The 20,233-nt window shown below is 35.0% G+C and overlaps 1 protein-coding gene across 3 annotated transcripts in view; it reads right to left on the bottom strand.

Moving 5' to 3' along the window:
* The window catches only part of NELL2 (neural EGFL like 2), a 316,189-nt gene that overhangs the window by 67,888 nt on the left and 228,068 nt on the right, over nt 1-20,233 (bottom strand). The window lies entirely within an intron of this gene.

The raw sequence follows: 20,233 nt of genomic DNA, 5'->3' as shown, positions 1-20,233 counted from the left end.
GGTAAAGGTTGTGAAAGGGTAGTTAGAGAGAACTGTTAGAAACTCGGTGAGATAAAAATGGGCATGACATAGTCATTTTGGAGAATGGAAAAAGAACATTCTAAGGAATGGTAGCTCTGAATTCCCTTTGGACATTTGCACTCATGAGTTTAAAGAGTGGCCAGTAGTGCAGCTGTGAGTTTTTCTTCAGCCATAGACAGCTGCTCAGGTGCAGAGGGGAGGCAGCCAAGGGCTGTATTGATAAGAACTGGGGTTTGCTGGATAATACAATATAAGGAAAAAGGCTAAGGGGGTTAACGAGTATTCCTAAGGGAATGTTTAGATTGATGAACCATGGAATCAAGTTGAGTATTAGGAAAGTATTTAGATAAAAGAATTAATGTTCTCAATAAAGTCAAACAATTAATGAAACAAAGGTAGCAGAGGATGTAGGTGGAAGGATAGGAGGTGGAAGCCTAAGAGTAAGATGCATGAAAGTGAGATTTTGGGGGTAAATAGTTATAAGTGAGGACAGGTCAGGGTTACGACCAGGGGAGTGGGTGGCTGAGGAGATGGGAAGATCAAAGAACTGAAAAGCCAAGGTATTGATTAGGGCATCCACATGCATACTGCAAGAGCCAGGAGGGCATGTCCGAAGAATAGTTTGCTGGACTTGGAAGTCTTCAGTGGATGAAATGAAGCGAACAACAAGAAAGGTTGAGTTGTAAAGTCTGATGGCATAAAATTCAAACAACAAAAAACAAAAACAACTTTCCTAACCAGTAACGCTCACACTCTACCACGTTATTTATTTGTATAGTACTTAACACTACATATCATGGATCCCCCACCAACAAGTTAACCTCTTGAGTGCAGGTCCTTGTCATTTGGGCCACTGCTGTGTCCTGGAGGCTTAGAACAACAATAGGCACATCTTAGGCATTGCTGAATGAGTAAATAAATGAATAAATGAAAGAAACTATTTATTAGCCCTTTACCCTATGTCATGAATTGTGCTAATTGTTAATGAAAAGACAAAGGTTTATAATATTATTACCTTTCTTTATGAAGTTTTCACTCTATAGGAGAGTTTAATTCTTGAAAAAAAAAAATACTAACACTGGGAAATACAGGATATGTACCGTAAGTGTGATAGAAGATGCTCTAAGTGTGCAAAGGTACTAGTGAGGTAGGTAGTTCCCATATTTTCATTCAAATATCACTTTAAGAATGCCTTCCCTACTCACCCCCTAGACTAGGTCAGGTACCCTGTTACATCTTTGCATAGCACCTTCAACTCTTATCATAATAATTAGAGCAAATAATTATATAATTGAATTTTAAATGTATGTTTCCCTTTCTAAAATGCAAGCTCGAGGAAAAGCAGAAGCCTCCTCCTTTTCCAACACTGTAATCTCAGGGCCTATTCAGAGTTACCTGCCTATGGTACCAGTAGCTTAATGACAGGACAGCATGTGAGCGATCTCATATAAATGACAGAGTGATGGAGATTTCCTTAAGGTTTGTTGACAAAACAGGCATGCAATTAGAGATTTCCTGTTACACAACACTCTTTCAGCCAACAAATCTATCTTGCTTTATAACCAGCTTTTTCAGTTTCATATGAAAAGTGGTGGGTTAAGTAGCACTCCTGTATTATATGTCTTTTTTTTTTTTTTTAATAGTTGTTTTGTTTGGGAAGGGTTAAGGGATGAAATTATTTAATTCATGTTTGACTGATTCTATTTCTGGGCAAAATATCTCAGTCTTAGAATTAATTTATTTATGGATATTTTTCTAATGATGTTAGCGGGTGACTTGTTTTCTGACTTATTTTCCTCTGCCACACTGGAAAGCCAAGTAGCTATAAATCCTGTGGACAATTGCTGTTACTTCAGCTACCAGGCAGTAAGGTAAAGGCAGATGACCTAGTGGATCAAATTAATAAGGCAGACAGAATCCATTAACTCTCTGGTAAATTTTTCAGCACGATACAGACAGGATACACCTGCTCTGGGGTTAGTCCTCTTAATGTTATTGCTTCTGTAACAAAATAATTTCTGTGATCATCACATTCTACTTTCTAATGACCATTATTATGTTCTTTGATACAGGCTGATGGGCTTTTGTGGCTTTGTCTGTCCAAACATCCTTGAAATCAAGCACAATTTTGTTTGCGTATGTTATATTCCTCTTTAGTAAAACACACTTGCAAAGCTGAAAATATTCCTGCTTCTCATAGACAGTTAGTAGGAATATAACTTGGGTACATCCTTTTTGGAGGACATGGCCATACCAAGCTTTGAAATGATCATACAATTTGACTTTGCAATTTCACTTACAGAAATCCTTTCACATTTTTACAAAAATGTACGTATGAGGATTTCACTGCAATCATTTGAAATAGAAAAAAAATTGAAAATAACACAAATGCCCCTCAATATTAGAAAAGTTAAATAAATTATGACACATAGAAAAGGCTATGCAGTTTTCCAAAATGAAAACCAACTAAATGTATTGACTGAATGGCCTCCAGCTTATATTATAGCAAGTAGAAATATCAAGTCACAGGATAATATGTACAATATTATCCCATTTGTACAACATATGAGTAGGTATGTTCATGTGTGTATAAATACACTGAGAAAGACCTGTACATTCACACGCCAAACAGTCAACAGTAGTTACTTCTAATGCAGGGTTTTTTAACCTTGAGTCCAGGAATTCTTTTTCCCACGGCTCTTTCCTGTGCTTGCAGCATGACTAGCAGCATTATGAGCCTTTAGCCACTAGATACCAGTAGCACGACCACCTTCCCAGGTATGACTATCAAAAATGCTCCAGACATTCCTGTATGTTCTGTGGGGGCCAAAATCACCTCTGATTGAAAACACTGCTGTAGTGAGTGGGGTAGAAGCAATGGACTTTGAAGAGAGAATAGATAGATAGATAGATAGATAGATAGATAGATAGATAGATAGATAGATAGATAGAGTTATCATATATATTTCTTAAAACAAGTATTTTTTGTTGCTGTGACTTTTTGGAACGAATTAGTATTCTCATAGGCTCTACTCAATAGTATTATCTATGCACTCTTCTGATTCTCAAATTTCTCCCACATTTAGCTGAGACATTTAAAATATTATATAGAACTTACCAAACAACCACTATAATAGGAAATTCTATATTCTAACTTGTATTGCAAGTATCTTAAGGCAATTTCCTCATAAAATAGGTGTAGTAAAAATTATTTCACAGGGTTTCTGTGTCAATGGTAATAATAGATACATTGAAATAACTAATTTCCCCCCATTTTGTTCTATAGCATATTAGCATCTTAAATTATGTATTTAACCATTTAGGTATATATTAAATCATCAAGATACAGGGTTATTTTTTGAGGGGATTTGGAATAGGCTTCATGAGAGCAAGGATGTTGCTCAATTTCTCTCCCCACCATATTTCCAGGACATAAAACCGTATCCTGCATAAAGCAGGTGCTCAGTACATGTGTGTGAAAGGATTAAAAGCATAACTACCTCACATGCAATACAAGTTAACCACTATCTCTAAACTAAAGCACTAGTTGTTGAGTGCCATATTGACCTAAATATGAAGTTACATGCACAATTACCCCAATCAGAATAAGACTAAAAGAATTAGCATGATTGTTACTGATGAACAATCACAGCTCAAAAATGTTTAATAATCATTTAAATCCATTAAATGCATATTGCATTACAAAATTATCACATGTAAAAGTTTATATGTATTTTCATAGCTTGGTAAAGGGAATGGTTTAAGATGATATCTCTTTTCTTTCCATGGCTAGTGATGCTGGGTGGGTACAATTCATAGAATCAGAGTCAAAAAGAACTTCTGACATCATATAACCTAACCTTATGTTTCAAGTAGGGATCAGATTTTATTTTTAAATAATTCCAAAGCAGCAAAGTAGCTGTGTTTATATACTAACTCTAAATTTTTAAAAATCCATCAAGTAGTTGAAAGAAACCTCAAGGAAAAAACTCCTACCTGTGTCTAGCTTTTTTTTTGATTTTATGTACCACATAATCAGACCCCTTGATGGTCACCAGTCTACTGCTAAACTAGTAAAATTCTCTGGATCTAAAATGATAAACAATTTGTATGATGCTATAAGAGTTAGTTTAAATTATGAATCCATGTGTTTGACTGCTTGACCTAAATGGAGTGAGAAGTAAAACAGCTGGGCACATCTGGTGGAGACTGATAAGTACCATGGCTGAGCTAGTCTCATAAAGCCTTGTCCCTCCTCTACAGGCATCCTGAGGCATCAGAAAAAAAGCTCAACAACCATTCTCTACTGCGGAGCCTGTGGGGATGGGGTGATGCAAGCGTCTTTCTCCTGATCCCACACTCTAGGCACCTTTCAGGTTGCCAAGATGAGTCCTAACCCCCCTCAGGGATATCTTGGAGGGTCTCAGGAATCTTCCCTTTTGGACCACAGGAAACCAGAGGTGGCAATGAAAGCAGTTAGTGTGTTAGATCTGTTAGATCTGTAATTATGTATATGTGTCTTTTGTGACATTAGGCAAAACTAAAAGAAAAAAATCTGAGCCTAAGTGACAGCCAGTCACCACTTATAAGCTTTCTTTCTTTTGTTTTATTGTGGAGATATCTATGTATCTATATCTATATATGTCTATAGATATAGATATCTATATCTATTTCTATAGATATAGATATCTATATAGACATCTATATCTATAGATATAGATATATCACAATATATATGAAATAAAATTTTCCATTTTAACCATTTTTTAAGTACACAATTCAGTGGCATTAATTACATCCACAATGCTGTGCAACCATCACCACTATGTTTCATCACTCCAAGCATAAAACTCTGTACTCATAATGCAATAACTCCCCAGTTCCGCTCCCCACCCCCACTCCCTGATAGCATCTAAGCAACTTTCTGTGTCTACGCTTTTGTTCAGTTAATTTTAATACCGTTATTTAATACTTATTTAGCTCTTAGTTTGTACTAGGTATTGTGCTAAGTGGTTTACCTTAATTAGCTCAAGTAATACTCATAACCCTCATAAGGGGTACCATTATGAACCCATTCTCACAGAGGAGAAAACAGAGATGAAGAGAGATACAGTCACTCATTCAGTATCACATAGCCTGTAAGTGATGGAGCTGGGAGAGTGAACTCCCACATGCTGACTATTAAAGTTCACACTTTTGACAAGATGTTGGTCTGTGTACATTTTGAAAACTTCTTCTGATGTCTAACTTTACAATGAAGCTTATGCTCATTCCTGAGTCAGTTCAGTGAAGAAGAAAAAAAAAAAAAATCAGCTGGACACCAAAATACTCTTTTAAGGCATTTAATTCAGAGGATGAAAAAGTTTGCTCCAGGCGGTCTTTCCAAGCCCAAAGAAACCTACTTTTAAGCCATGCTTGTTAAAAGTATATCCTTTAAGTTTTCTCTTAAGTATTATTCTTGATTTTGTTTGTAACAACAAAAGCAAACCAAATTTTTTTTTCACCAGCATGCCTAAGTTCTCCTCACAGAAATTTTACAATTCTTATGCTAGAAATTGCCAATTTGCCCCAACATATTACATATCACACTTTTTCCCATTGAACAGTGATCTCTGTTACTCAAAGGACTGGTATCCAGTTTCAGTCTCACTTTACTCATATGGCCATTCCATCTGAGAAAATAACCCTACTTCCCTCTCTTTACACTCCTTTCATTGAGTCGCACTAATACCTATCCAACGCATAACTCACAGTTTAAAATATACTCACCACAATCCAATCTATAAGTAAGTACTGTTTATTCTTTTTTGCATACATGTCAGTAGCCAAATTTCTCAGAATCTGGTGAGAGCTATTATTAGTAAGTTATTAATTAGGCTCATAGTCGCTTTCCCTATCAACTAAGAACAACTGCTCTCTTCCAGCACACACTTCCTTCTTATAGCCAACATCACTCATTAGGAAAGATGACACTTGGCATTTTCAAGTCCCTGTGAATGACACAGTATACAGTTTCCATAATGTAGCCCAGGTTCATCACTTAAGAGATATAGGCTACAATAGGTATTATCCTGCTTACAGTATTAAATAATTTCCCTTTTCAGCAGATTTTTTAAAATAGACTATTGTATCTATATTTAACCATTTTTGTTGTTGTTGTTGTTGCTGTTTTTTAGTCATAAAAGCCATTCTATGAATTACTGGATTGATTTTCATGAAGAACTGAATTAAGCTCCACAAGAGTTTAAGATAATGTTCTTCTTCAAGATTAATACCAATACAAGGTAATTTAAGGGAAGTGGGATAAAATTGGCAAACATGGTTGTTGAGAGGAAGGCAAGAATACTTCTGGCTGGACAGATCAAGAAGTTTCACAGGAGAGTGATATTTGGATGGTAAAATAGAGAAGGGGTTATGAGTGGACATTTGGGTTTAGGTATAACTATTTATATTGAGAGACTACCATACGCCTGCTATGTGACCATGGACATATTATTTAACCTCACTAAGCAATGTTGTTTTTCTTCTTTAAATGATTGAGGAAATAATTATATCCATTTCAGTGTTGTTTTATGATTAAAATGAGTTAATACATGTAAATAAATTAGCATAATATTTGGCATATGGTAAGTTTTCAATAATGACCAGTTGATGTGTCAGGAAATTTTAAAAGGTACTTCAAAATAATAATTGAAATTGTTTTTACATAATAGGGGAGTAGCATGTATCATAATAGAGGAAAGAGTCTTGGTTTAGAGAAATATATTGATGACCTCTTTGGGCATAAAAAGTGATGCTCCCTCTCCTTTCTCTCTTCCCACAGCATGGGAGAGGTGTTTGTGGAGAGGAGAGGAGAGGGGAGGGGAGGGGAGGGGAGGAAAGGAGAGGAGAAAAGAGGGGAGAGAGAGAGAGAAATTTAAAGGTTTGAAATTAAGAGTTGTAATGGTATCAGGATAAAGAATAGTTTAGAGAGAATGGAAGTACGCCAGGGCTTTAAGGGGGAGATATCATGCCTGGTTAGAATTAATTCTGTGTAGGAGTGGGATCTATGGGACCAGAAGCCTATATAATTTTGAGGGCCCTTGCAGTAAAAAGAGATTATCAAACTATATAGCTTTTGCAAATTGTACAAAAATATTTGACCAGGTGAGTATATTGCTAGGGATTCTTCCAAGGCCTTGAAAGAAGCCTGGGCAGGTAGGTAGAACAAAAGCTGAAGCTTCATTAGCTTAATGGAAAATCTGCCTCTGACTCTGTAGCAAGAAATAGCCAAAGCATTTTTGAAAGCTGGGATCTCTATTTAATTTTGGGGTCTTTTTGCCTTTGCTTTGTTCGTCTTTAGACCTCTGCCATTATCCTCAAAATTTTGGTTAAAATTCTGCTACACAACATTTGCATTGGTATTGCTTTGAGGGAAATGAAGGAAATGAAAGGAGATAGGTGGGGTGTCAAGCACGGTAATTCCAATATGAAGAAAGGAAAGCGCAGGGGGAAAAAAGCTGCAGTATATGCAAATGTCCACATAGATGGTAGCCCCTTGGAGTACAGGAGTAAAGCTGCCGAGGGGTCTGGACAGGATAACTCCTTTTGAAGACTTGAGGGTGGGCAAGCTTTACAAAGAAGGTAGTGTTAGGAAAGAAAAGAGATGATCAAATGTGTAATTTAATCTTCACATTCAGGAGATGTGAAGAAGAAAAACATGAAAGCCGAGGCAGTCAGGCCAGCAGGAAAGTAACAGAAGTAAGAACTCACATGTGCAGGAGCCACTATGATGGGGATATAGTGCAGTGTTTTACAGATGGGCTTTGGATTTATGCCGTCTTGTGTTTAACACCAAGCTCTTCAATTTGATTGCCATGTCACCTTGGGCAATTCACTCACTTCTCTATTTTTTCCTCCAAAAACATGAGTCAAAACACCTACTACATAAGGTTGTTGCAATACAATACATTCTGGAGAAAATGTCACGTCGACAAAACCAAAGAAAAAGGGGGGTGCCAGAATGAATTTGGTTAATAACATCAAACAGTGCCGAAAGGTAAAAAAATTGGAACACTTTGGAAATAGTAATTAAGAAGCTATATTTGATTTCCAAGAGAGCCATTCTAGCAGACGGGTGAGGTCTAAAGTAAATGAGTACAAGTGTAATACAAATGTACAACAAATATTTCTCTTCTAATTGCCTTTCAAGAATGTAAACAAAGATAAAGATCTGATCTCAGACAATATATTATGAATATTTATTAATAATTCCAATAAAATCAACAATTATCTTCATTCTGCTCCTACTTAAGCTAAAATTAGTTGATTGATTCTAATCTAATTGATTTTAGACACTTACTAAATCTTGCCTCTCACTCAGTTTACGGTACAAAACCATCTGTGTAACAGAGTCAGTACCCTTTGGTTTAAATTAAATTTTATGATTTATGGAAAGAGTCCCCTTCCCATCTTTCATTGAGTAAAGTTTTTGGCATCCTGTAATATGTAACTCACTCTTGTTTATTCAGGCCTGTTCATAGGCCTCTGTGTTTTAATTAATTTATTTTTGTTATAAATGGTCAAAACCAGGAAGATCATAATGAATAATAAATTGTCGCGTTTAAAGAGTCTACTAGATTGATTGATTTTCAAGCAAAAATAAACACAAACAGTTGCAGTCAACTGATTTTACTTTTCTTGGATTAAATAATTTTAAAGAGAAAAATAAGAATTAGTAAAATATATTTGGCCTTATATAAAAAGAACAAAGGTAAGGTTAATTTTAAGACTGGAACTGAGCCTTTTAAAATGTGAAGAAAAAAACGTGCTTGGAGTGATTTATATTTTAAAGGCTGTTCCATGCAAATGCAAACACACCTCAACTAAGAAGGCCAACAAAGAGTTCCACATCTTAAATGACTAAGAATATCAAAGAATTCCTTTAACTTGTTTTGTTACAGCTTTTGATTAAACAAGAGGTCCAAGTTCACTCTTATTCAGCCTTATAATTATCTTCAGACATGAATATTGAGAAAATTGGCAATGAAAACCTTGTCTAACACTTGAGTGCGTACTTCTCACACATTTCATCAGCTGTTTGCTTGCCTCCTAGACCCCCCAGTAAGAGTTTATCATGAAACCTCCCACTGGAAATTACCACTGCTGGGATTCCAGCTCCAGCATTTATTCTACTTGAGAGTAATTTCTTTTGGGTTTACCATACCAAACAAGGTTAGTAGTTAGCAACCACTTAAAAGGTATTATTATTTTTGTACCTGCCTGTTCATTCCCTGCCATTTAGATGAAGTGCTACCCTGTACAATAGACAATCAGAGATATAAACTCCCAAGGGACGGCATTTTACTTTCTGCATCTTCATATACATGTCATGCTATGCATGCACAAGAGCTTAATAAATATTTAATTCAGGTAACTTGGCACCTATATTCCACAAGTTTGCTGCCATTTCAAAGGCATTTCATCACGTTTATGGTGCAGTGGAGGCCAAATATCAGAGCAGAAAGAGCACAGATTCTGTTAATCCATCAGTCCTGGGCATGATTCCTTATTTCCCCACTTTGCTGGCTGTATAGCCCAGAGCAAATTAATCTTTTTGAACCTCAGTTTCCGCATCTGGTAATAATAACTATTTTAGAGGGTTATTGTAGGGATTAAGGGGAAGGTCAAAATAACACTTAACATTCCCTGAGACATAGCTGGTAATTATTTGTATGTATTGACTAATGCAATCTTCTCAACAATGCAATAAAATAGGTATTATTCTCATTCCATTTCAAAACAAGGAAACCAAGACACATAAAAATTAAGTAACTTGCCCCATTCCACACAGGTAGTCAGGGGCAGAGCCTGGATTTGTACCCAGAGCCATCTTCCAAGCCTACTCTTAACTCTAAACCAACATGCTAATACTGTCAGTTTGCAGAAGGTACTGTTATGAAAAATTGTATCAAGAAGAGTCCTAGATTATCCCCATAAACCAAGGCACTCTAGACCTAGTGGGAAAATCCTATGGGACCCAAGTGCTTCTAACATTTGGTCATCTACGCTCTGCTTGAATACACAGCCTGGTGTGCCACATTTTCACGTGGTTCTTGTGACCAGTATATTTCTTATTTGAAGCTTAAACTTGCCTCCCAATAAATTCACTAGCTTTGCACACTAGAGCTACACATAATAATCTACTCCAAATAGTAACTTTAGCTCTTCATGTATTTAACGATATTTTTCATACCACCGTTCATTTTTAATTTTTTTTTTTCATTTCTTGGTTAAACATCTAGGATTTGCTCAACTATCCTCTTATATGAGCGAGGGCTTCACCTCCCAGATAACTTTTCCCTGATCACGTTTCAATCTGCCGATAACCTCTTAAAATTCGTTAGCCAAAGTGACTACAATATCCCACTATGGAATAAGTAATACAGAATTCAGGGAGACTATTACTTACATTGTTTTGCATATTCTGCTTCTATTAATAGAGGCTAAATTTGCATTTTCTCTTAGAGCTGCACCTACTTTTGGCTCATTCTGAATGTGCAATCAACAGTCAAGTAAAGAATGAAACTGTTGGTTTCCTCTATCCTGGGCAATTGTGTGTGTTTTTTGGTGTTTTTTTCCTAAACCAAATGCAAGAGTGTATTTATATTTTATTAATATTCATTGACTGCCTACCCTGTGATGCTAAGCCCTATGAGAAACACAAAATTGAAGGTTTCACCTCTGCTCTCAAGGAACCCATACTCCAGTAGGAGGGAAGGGGGAAAAGGGGAAAGGGGAAAAGAAGAACAATGAAAGAAAAGAAGAAAGTCAAAGGTTAGGGTGAAGGACACAATGCATGTCGGCCTCAGAATTAAGAATTTAAAAACAAAACACTGGTATAAGCAGTGTGGCCTTATTTGAAAGCTAAAAGCAGGACAACTGTAGGAGGTGCTTTTAAATGTCTGTTAAATGTCATAGTGTTATTTTGATTCCATTGTTCCTGCAATCTGAATAACTTTGTGTGTTGGCTGTCTTTTGTCATATTAGTTACCCTCCCAAATTTATGTCATTTGCAAATTTGATTCATCTTCTTTGTCTTGACACTATACCCATATTTGATACTTAACTTGTGTACTACAGTTTAGTTTAAATCTAAAAAAAACCAAAACCAAAACAAACAAACCAAAAAACAACAATATCCAGAATATACTTTCTTCTCTCAAAAAACAGTAAATTCTTCAGAAAGACTCACCTGAAAAATGCTAATGGCTATGGATTTGTTCTTCCTAAGTCCCTGTGGTTTTTTCCAGAAAGTGTACACAAGGAAAGAAGTGGAAATTAATCATAGATGAGACCCCTTAGGAATAAATACAGATTCTCTTTTGGAGCATCAGAAATTTAGTAAAGAGAAGGAAGCAGCCAAATCCCCAGCTCCATTCCTAGTAAATTCCATAAAGTTGCTCATATTACCATTATTTCTTCCTATGTCTCATTCTGCCACCATGAGGTTCACCTCACAGTATGCAAATTTATGAGTGATCAGAGTCCATCACTCACAGGAGTCACTGAGCACCAACAAAATCATACTTACGTCTAAAATGGATGAATTTCTCTCCTATTCCAGCAATACTAAGAACTGCATAACCTGAAAATCTTTCTACAAGTGCATGGCTTTCAAATATATAATATTACATTTATAAATATTACATTTATAATATTACATTTATAATTCATTTTAAAAAATGAAAATTCCTATATGACACAAGAATAAGCTGAACAGCATATTTGTGTTTTATGGCGCACATGGTGACAGTAGAGAGGACTTGCTCCCATACAAGGTCTAAGACTCCAGCACAAAGCAGGATCCTCGAAGGGCTGTCCTTCAAGTGTAGGCTAGATACACACAGACACAAACACGTACAAATAAAATATCCACTAGCACAATAGTTTAGCAGAAGACACAGTATTTTTGCCTGTACTTAGATGGAGAGAAACAAATGTTTGGTCTTACAGAGTTTTGAGGTTCAAATTAATACCACCTATGTGGTATACCACTTCAGTATACCGCAAAGAAATGAACACAAATATCAATTGTAATACTCCTGGTATACCTGAAGAAGCAAATGAAAAATTCCTCTGGAGGGTAGAGACTTCAGGTCTCACAGGTCAATGAAGATACGGTCAGAAGTACAAAATGCACATGAAAACACTGCATCATGAGCAAAAGTCAGAAAACATAATAAAAGGCAGATTTAGACCCCCTTGAACTTCAGCCAATATGATAAAGATTATAATATAAGTTTGTTTAAAATTGTGAAAGACAAAAGAAGAAATCAAAATCACAAGAAAGGAATAGAACTAAGGGGAAAAGTACAAAAAGATTTGAAAAAGAGAACTAGAAGTTAAAGATAGTTACTGAGCTTAAAAAAAAAATTCCATGAATGAGCTAAACAAAGAATTAAACAAAGTTGAGAAGACATCTAACAGATTGGGGGATAAATATGAAGAAATCACAAAGGACATAACACAGAGAGATAAAGAGATGGAAAATACTAAAGAAAAGCTGAAAAAACATAGAAAGATAACTGCCAACATATATCTAATAGGAAGTCCAGAAAGAAAAAATAAAGAGAATGAGAAGCAGTATTTAATAAGATAAAGATTGAGTGTTTTCCAAAATTGATGAAAGAGATGACTCTTCAGATTCACTAATCTAAAGGAGCTTCAAACAAGATAAATAAAAATAAATTCTGCTCAGATACAACACATTGAAACCACAAGCCCTAAGGTATAGGAGATCTTAAAAGTAATTAAGAGCAAAAAAGTGTTTTCAAATGAATTACCACTGAACTGACAGTAGAATTCTAAACAGAAATCTCAGAGGCACCAAAAGCAATGGAATACTTCCTCATAGTGCTTAGAAAAAACAATCCAGAATTCAATACATAACTACATAACTAACGTAGAGTGAAAATGGCACAAAGCCCATTTCAGACCAAGACTGAGCATTTGCCACTAATAGACCCACTCTAAAAGAATAGTAAAGCAGGTCTTTCAGGAAGAAAGAAATAAAACACAGAAGGAAGAAATGTAAGCCAAGAAGCAAAACTAATTTGAGCGTAAATAAAATGTACCTGGATATATTCTGAATTTGAGAAGACAAAGTCCCTGATAGCTGTCCATGTCGTTATCACTTTCTAATGTGTCTCCACAATATCAAGTTTGTACCACTCCTAATATACTGATAATGAAAAGAAGTATATAAGCTTATCTATGTACAAAATCATTTAGAATTTATGAATGAGAATAATGCAGAACAGTCCCAACCAATGTATAGGGATGACCAAAGAAAGAGAAAAATCTTGTCCCCAAGATGTATGTTCTATTGGCAACCACAGAGCTACAAATTAAAATGTGAGTAGCAGGCTCCTCTAAGACTGGCTTTTCTATTTGAATCATTCTGTCTAATGAGGACACATTAATAGTATGACTGCCGAGATATAGTAAGGGAAAAAGCAATGATTGGGGAAGAGGTACAAAGAAAATTTATTTTTCATTATATGCCTCTATCCTTTTAAATTTAAACCATGCACAAATATTACTTATTCAAAATATTAATGCAGTACTCAGCTAATTAATTTTAGAATAATATTTTTAAAATCTAAAAAGTTATTTTTTTGGTTTGCTTTGAATAAAGAAAGAGGGGATGCAGATTCTAAGAATTCCTGGGCATAATACAATATAAGTTATATTCAAGGGTGATCCATTGAAAAAAATGATCAATATTTTTAAAGCAAAAGTGAAGATCTTTTCCAAATTCCAAATAATTCCTGTGGACTTTTTTCGTGGAGATCTGCCCTCTAACAACTTGAAAGCAATTTTTTTCTTTTACATTAACTCCATGATGTATCCTCATTTCCAATGTTAATTAGGTAGGCCTAACAATAAAAGATTCTGAAAAATTTCCCCATCAGAGTTGTTATCTATTATACATGACTGATACATGCAAAGAGTGAGTAAGATTTTTTTTCCAATTAACCTGAAGGACTTGGAAGAATGACTTTGAGATTTAACACCGAAAACTTTTAACTACTTTTCGAATAGTACCAAGATTTCTATAAAACATTAATTTTTAAGATTTGCATTAGAACTAAAATAAAGCCATTTTAAGGAAATGCAAAGAATGCACATTGCTAAAGTAACCATTTTAAACCATTAAAGTGCAGTAAAATTATACTTAAAGCTGGTTTATAAATGAATCAAGAAAACTAGAATCATTTATTATTCTTAACTCTTATTTTATAACATCTCAGGGTATCTCCAGTTAACTCAAGGATGTCTAAAAATTTCAAACAGTTCTGTATATAAAATTTTCTTAAAATGCATAATATACTCATATCAGGTATAATGGTGCTGTGTGCCTTGCTCATATGACATTTAAGCTCCAGAACTAATCCATGAGGTAGATACTGTCATCTTCATTTTATACATGTGAAAATTAAGGCATAGACAAATGAAGTAACATAGAAAAGGTAACAAAGCTGGTCAACAGTAGAGCTAGGACTCATAACAATGTCTCCCTGATTTCAATTTTTGTGTTTTTGACCACTAAGTGTTTCAAGGAGGACCAGGGTTTGGCATAACATTAAACAATCAAAGGATTATTTAAAAGAGGTTAAGGCTTACCAACTTAAAGAGAAGATATGTCTTAACTACCCAAGTTAATTCATATGCAGGATATGGTCAAATAGCCGTCAGAGGTTTGTTTGTTTGTTTGTTTAGTTAGTTAGTTGTGGTTTTTTTTTGTTTTTTTTTTAATTTTATAACAGGAGAAAGTAATGTTGGGATCTAAACCCCTAATTTATTCAAAGTTCACAAATACATATTCATCCATCAAATGTAATTCAATCACTTCTATCAATAGAGACCAAGTTTGAAGATCAGATGGGTTTCAGCTAGTATCACTTGAGATACCGTTTTAGGCAGATTAACAGATTGCTCCATGGGTACGTTCCCAGATTACAGAAGCCACCAAATTATCTGCTGTATCATGTCTCTTCCCTTGAGAAATTCAGATCGAAAAGTTAACTTTAATAGACACTGTGAAAGATCAGAAGCTGAACTTCCTTCATCCCAAGTTTTCTTTATTACAAAAAGGTTGCTTAATGATTTTTCTATGTGGAGCTTAGCTAGAACAAAATAATTTTAAAATAATACTAAAAAAAGATCATCCTTTTTGGTCAAGCAAAGATATCTACAGTTTTTCTTTCTTTTAAACTATATTATCTCACAAATTTTACTAAATCTCCCTTTTTCCCATAAAAACATATACAGTAATGGAATTTTATTGTAAGTCAATTTGGTAAAAAAAAAAAAAAAAGAAAAGAAAAGAAAGAATAAAACAGGTATGGTATGTCAAAAATGTTTTGAGAATTTTCTCTTGCTTCTGAATTTTTTCAGTCTTCCTTATAAAACAACATAAGCTTCTGAAAAAATATGCCTTTTAAAAAAACCTATGTAATCATGAAATTAAATCAATATATTCCTTTAAATGATGAAAAATGTGCTAATATAACTGTAGCAAGAAATTTAATACATTTTGACATTAATAAACACTAACTGTATATACTACTGGCAAACTAACTTTGTTACTATAAATGAATTAAAAGATTTTTACCACATATATCATAATAGTAATATACTTTTAAGTCAATCAACCTAAATTAATTTGAAGTTATCTTTGAAGTAAAGCAACATTCATATATACCACATGCTTCATTTTATCATTTTGAAACTACAGATATTAAAAAGCTACAAAACCACTTAGGAATGCACCTTAAATTTATATTCATTTAACTACTCACTAAAAATAATTATAATCTCATTTCATGTTTTGATCTGTGGCTAAGAAACCCATTATTTTACACACTGGGGGGAAAAATAGCCATTTATCACCAAAATGTCTGATCTCCTTTTCTTTGATATTACAGCATAGTTTTTTTAGCTTCTATTTGATACCAACATTTCCCCAGTTACAAACATTTAATTTGATTTAAATCAGCAGTTACTTATAGGGAACTGTCAAATCTTTTGGAGTTAGGCTTTAAATCATGACTGAAAGATTTACTTTTAGTATAACGAGACAGCTTTGCATATTAATTAGAACATCAGACACATGTTCGCTGAGGTTTAGCAACTGTGCAATAAATACAGTATGGCAGTGATAGAGCTGTTAAACCTCAGCACATAGATTCCTAATACATTTTATTGAGTTATCCAAGAAATAATTACTCTGCTAGATCCAAGTTAAACACCTGCTGGAATATTAGGATGTTTAATTAAAACTGAAGTTATGTTGTACATGTGGGTGATTTTACACAGTAGCTAAAAAAGAAGGTCATGAAAAATTAATTTTAATCTGTAGAAAGCATACACATAGTCCCTTTGTAAAGTTGGTAAATGGATTCAACCATTCCGCTAATATACATATGATGCAGAAATAGACGAAGTAAATTAGGGAGAGTGGGTTCAAGGGAGAATTTTCTCAACTAAAGTAACAAGCGTTAGTAAATATCATGCACATTAAGATTGTCTTTCAAAAATCAATAAATCTTAGTACTTCATTCTGAGTATTTCCATTGTGAGGGCCCAACAGTTGGTCACTGGGCCAGGAATTAATCTCTTTTCTAAGCTATCAGGCAGCATCCAATGCTAGCAGGCCAAATTTAGGCCATTCCGATTCTTAGGATCTTGACAATCCTGATGCTTTCCCTACCTTGGGAGAGAAAACCTGCCACAGTATTCACTGTTAAAGACAACAGAATTATTTGGCAGTTGAAGGGTAGACATAACAAAACTGCAGACCTCATGAGGGATAATACTAGAATGAATTCCTGAGTATGTAGCATGGCATAGGAAAAAAGGAAGGGAGGGAGGGAGGGGAAAATGGTGGACTAGGGATCGGAAGACCTGCATTCTAAATTGCAGATCTGTATCTACAATGAAACACCTTACATAAGTTACTTCACCTCTCTGCTTTAATTATCTTATCTGCCATGAGACTACAGGACCAGAGGATCCCAAAGTCCTCTTTAAACTAATATTCAAACAAGTCCAGCAAATATGTAAGCAACCAGAACCTCATTTAAAATAGATCACTTATGCCTGTTTATACACCAAGCATCTGTGGACTGTCTAATAAAGTGCAGGCCTTAGACTATGTCTTGAAGATTCATAAATGAACAAGATATCCCCTTTGCCCCCATGAAACTCAATGCCGGGGAGGGTGGGGATGAGTTGTGGAGACAGAGGGTCAAAAAGATGAAAACTGGGTAGATATGCAGAGCCCAAATCTTGAAGGGCCTTATATGTCCTATATAAGAGAGGTGACCTTTATCTTGAGGGCATTGGGAGATACTGAAGTTGTTGTTTTTTTGTTTTTGTTTTTCAGTATAGATGATATGATAAGACTTGTGCTCTGACATTCTGTGGAGAGTGGACCAGAAAGAGATATACTTGAAAGCCTTGAACTACACTTGAAAAGTAGAACCAGCCAGAATGGAAAGAAATGGACCCCAGTAAAGAGAAACAAAAAGACTTGCGTGGATGTGAAATGGGATAAGAGGGGTATGATTCCTTGATTACTGGCCAAGAAAACATGCTGGATATGTTATTTCACATGGGTCTCTTCTCATCTAAAGTTATTTTTTAAAAGGGCACATCTATTTATAATTGCATCAACAAAAGTGATGGTGTTGAGAAGTGTTGGATTAGGATCTAACCTAGAACAATAACTGGGACAGATGCTAAGAGGCAAGTAGTAGCATTACATTTTCCCATACAGGAGGCAGGAATGCTTGCTTCTCAAATAGTGAAATATGGTCTTGGGCCAAGAGATCCTAGAAAGCAGATATAAACTATGACACATTGTCTTAGAGCACGAACTTTACTCAATGTATGTAAGTTAAGTATTTTCATATATTATGAAATAAAAATAAATGAATTTTTAGGATAAAACAAGAAATTTGAAGAAATTTTATTTACCCTTGTGGTGGGCCATTCTAGGACCTCCCTGGACAAAGACAGTCTCTCTTCTCTGTCATTAGACTGACTTAAACAGAAACTTTAAAAAGCACTGATATAAATAAAAAGCCTGGGTTTAGGAGTAGAAACACCTCTGTATTCAGGTGCAAACTCTGAACTTAGAAAATAAAAATTAATCACTCTGAACCTAATATTCTCATTTGTAAATGGAGATAATGCCTCTCTTGGAGGAGACCTGTGAAGAATAAGTTGATATATAGAGAGTATAAGACACTGAGAAGTTATGTAACTTGTCCAAGGCCACATAACAAGTAAATGGTAGCTGGATTTTGAACCCACATCTGTCTTCTCAAAGAAAACTTTAAATGTTACAGACAGCTACTTAGAGTAATTCTGGGATCATCTTTTTATAGCCTGGAAGTTCAGGGATAATTAAATAGAGAAAGCTAAATATACTATTGGGTTATTTTTAACTTCAGTATTATTTTACATTGCTCAGATTAATTTTACATCATTTCAGATTTTCACAACCTCATCGCATATTTTTTTTTTTTTTTCCCAGCAGAAGAATGATACATATGATTGGGCATGGCCATTATTCACCACAGATTTTCTGGGACAGCCTTTATTTCATAATTCCACATCACCGACATGCCATAAAAAAGCCAGCATTTCAGTATCAACTCTGTACTAGAAGCAGTACAAAATACCATATTCAGGAAACATGATCGCCAGAGGGGTTGAGATACAGGACCACGGTATACCTTGATGTGTGGGGGTGTACTGGTGGAGATAACAGGACAGAAAGTTTGTAGACCTATTGCATCGAAAGGACCTGATTTTGATCTAGTGAATCCTATGATAGTGAATTACCAGAAATTTGTATTTTTCACAAGTTAACAAACTTAATGGCTGATTCACATACACAATGAGCTTGGGAACTCCAAATTTAGGAAATGCTCCCCTGAAGAAAGAGTCCCACATATCAAAGATGGCCACTATGTGTTTTCTATTAGAGACATTTGTAACCTATCAGTCACTGAAGTTTGAAAAACACCACTTAGGGTACTTGAAGAATGAAATGATCTAGTGATGCAAGCCCTTTGGTGAGCATCCTTCTGTGAACAGTGGCAGTACCTAATCAGTAACATTTTCACTTCCCAAATGGAGCACAACATTTTCTGTCTCACATTCTGATCTGTCAGTGTTTTTATTAAACCAGACGACTTTGCAAGTGGGATCAAGCCAGGACATGCACTGCATCTGCTGCGTTGAAATTTATGGAAAGCACTGTGACATGGCAACCGCCAATCGCTGGTGGCAGCAGCTTTCTCTTAGGGATTATAACCAGACTTCTCAAGTCATCTGCTATTAGAACCCACTTGACCCAAAGGAACTAAACTACTACTGACATGATTTTAATTAGAACCTAATACTAAAAACACATTTTTATTCTTAAGGTGTGTTATCAACTGAAGAAACATCTTACTTTTGGTCATAAGCTATATACAGACCATATATATAGGTAGGTAGATAGATATAGATAGATAGATAGATAGATAGATAGATAGATAGATAGATAGATAGATAGATAGATACATACATACATACATACATACATAGATACATACATACATAGATACATACATACATAGATACATAGATGATATAGCTATAGACATAGACATAGATATAGATATAGATAGATATTTAATATTTTTTAAAGTTTCTAGCATTACTAGCCATGAGAAAGAGTAAGTTTAAAGTGGACTTGAATGAGGAATAATTAAGGAACAGAAAACTTTAAATATTTTGTAAATAAACAACAATAAGTGAATATTGCATGGGCTAGGTAAAATTTTATTTAAAATTCTCAAATGTGGATGCAGGAGGTAGTGTGTCCTAGGAAGTCAGTTGGCCGTAAGCTGGAAGTCTATGCTTGAACAGTATCATACAGATTCCAGAAAAAACAGACTCCAAATGAGTAAAACAAACTATGAAGCATAAAAGCCTTGGCAATCCCACATATCTTTCTGAAAATGTTCGATAGGCTTCTAGTTACAGTAGCTGCAAAACCTCCTTAGAGTGACTCTGGGGAAATACCCAGTGACTATGCATCACTGAAACCTCCTCTTTCCTCCCTCATAGCACTTCCTTATTAATAGCTCCATGCTTTTAGGGCCCACTT

Source organism: Rhinolophus sinicus, linkage group LG02 (genome assembly GCF_036562045.2).
Source record: "Rhinolophus sinicus isolate RSC01 linkage group LG02, ASM3656204v1, whole genome shotgun sequence".
NCBI lineage: Eukaryota > Metazoa > Chordata > Mammalia > Chiroptera > Rhinolophidae > Rhinolophus > Rhinolophus sinicus.
This window is presented reverse-complemented; position numbering and strand designations above follow the sequence as displayed.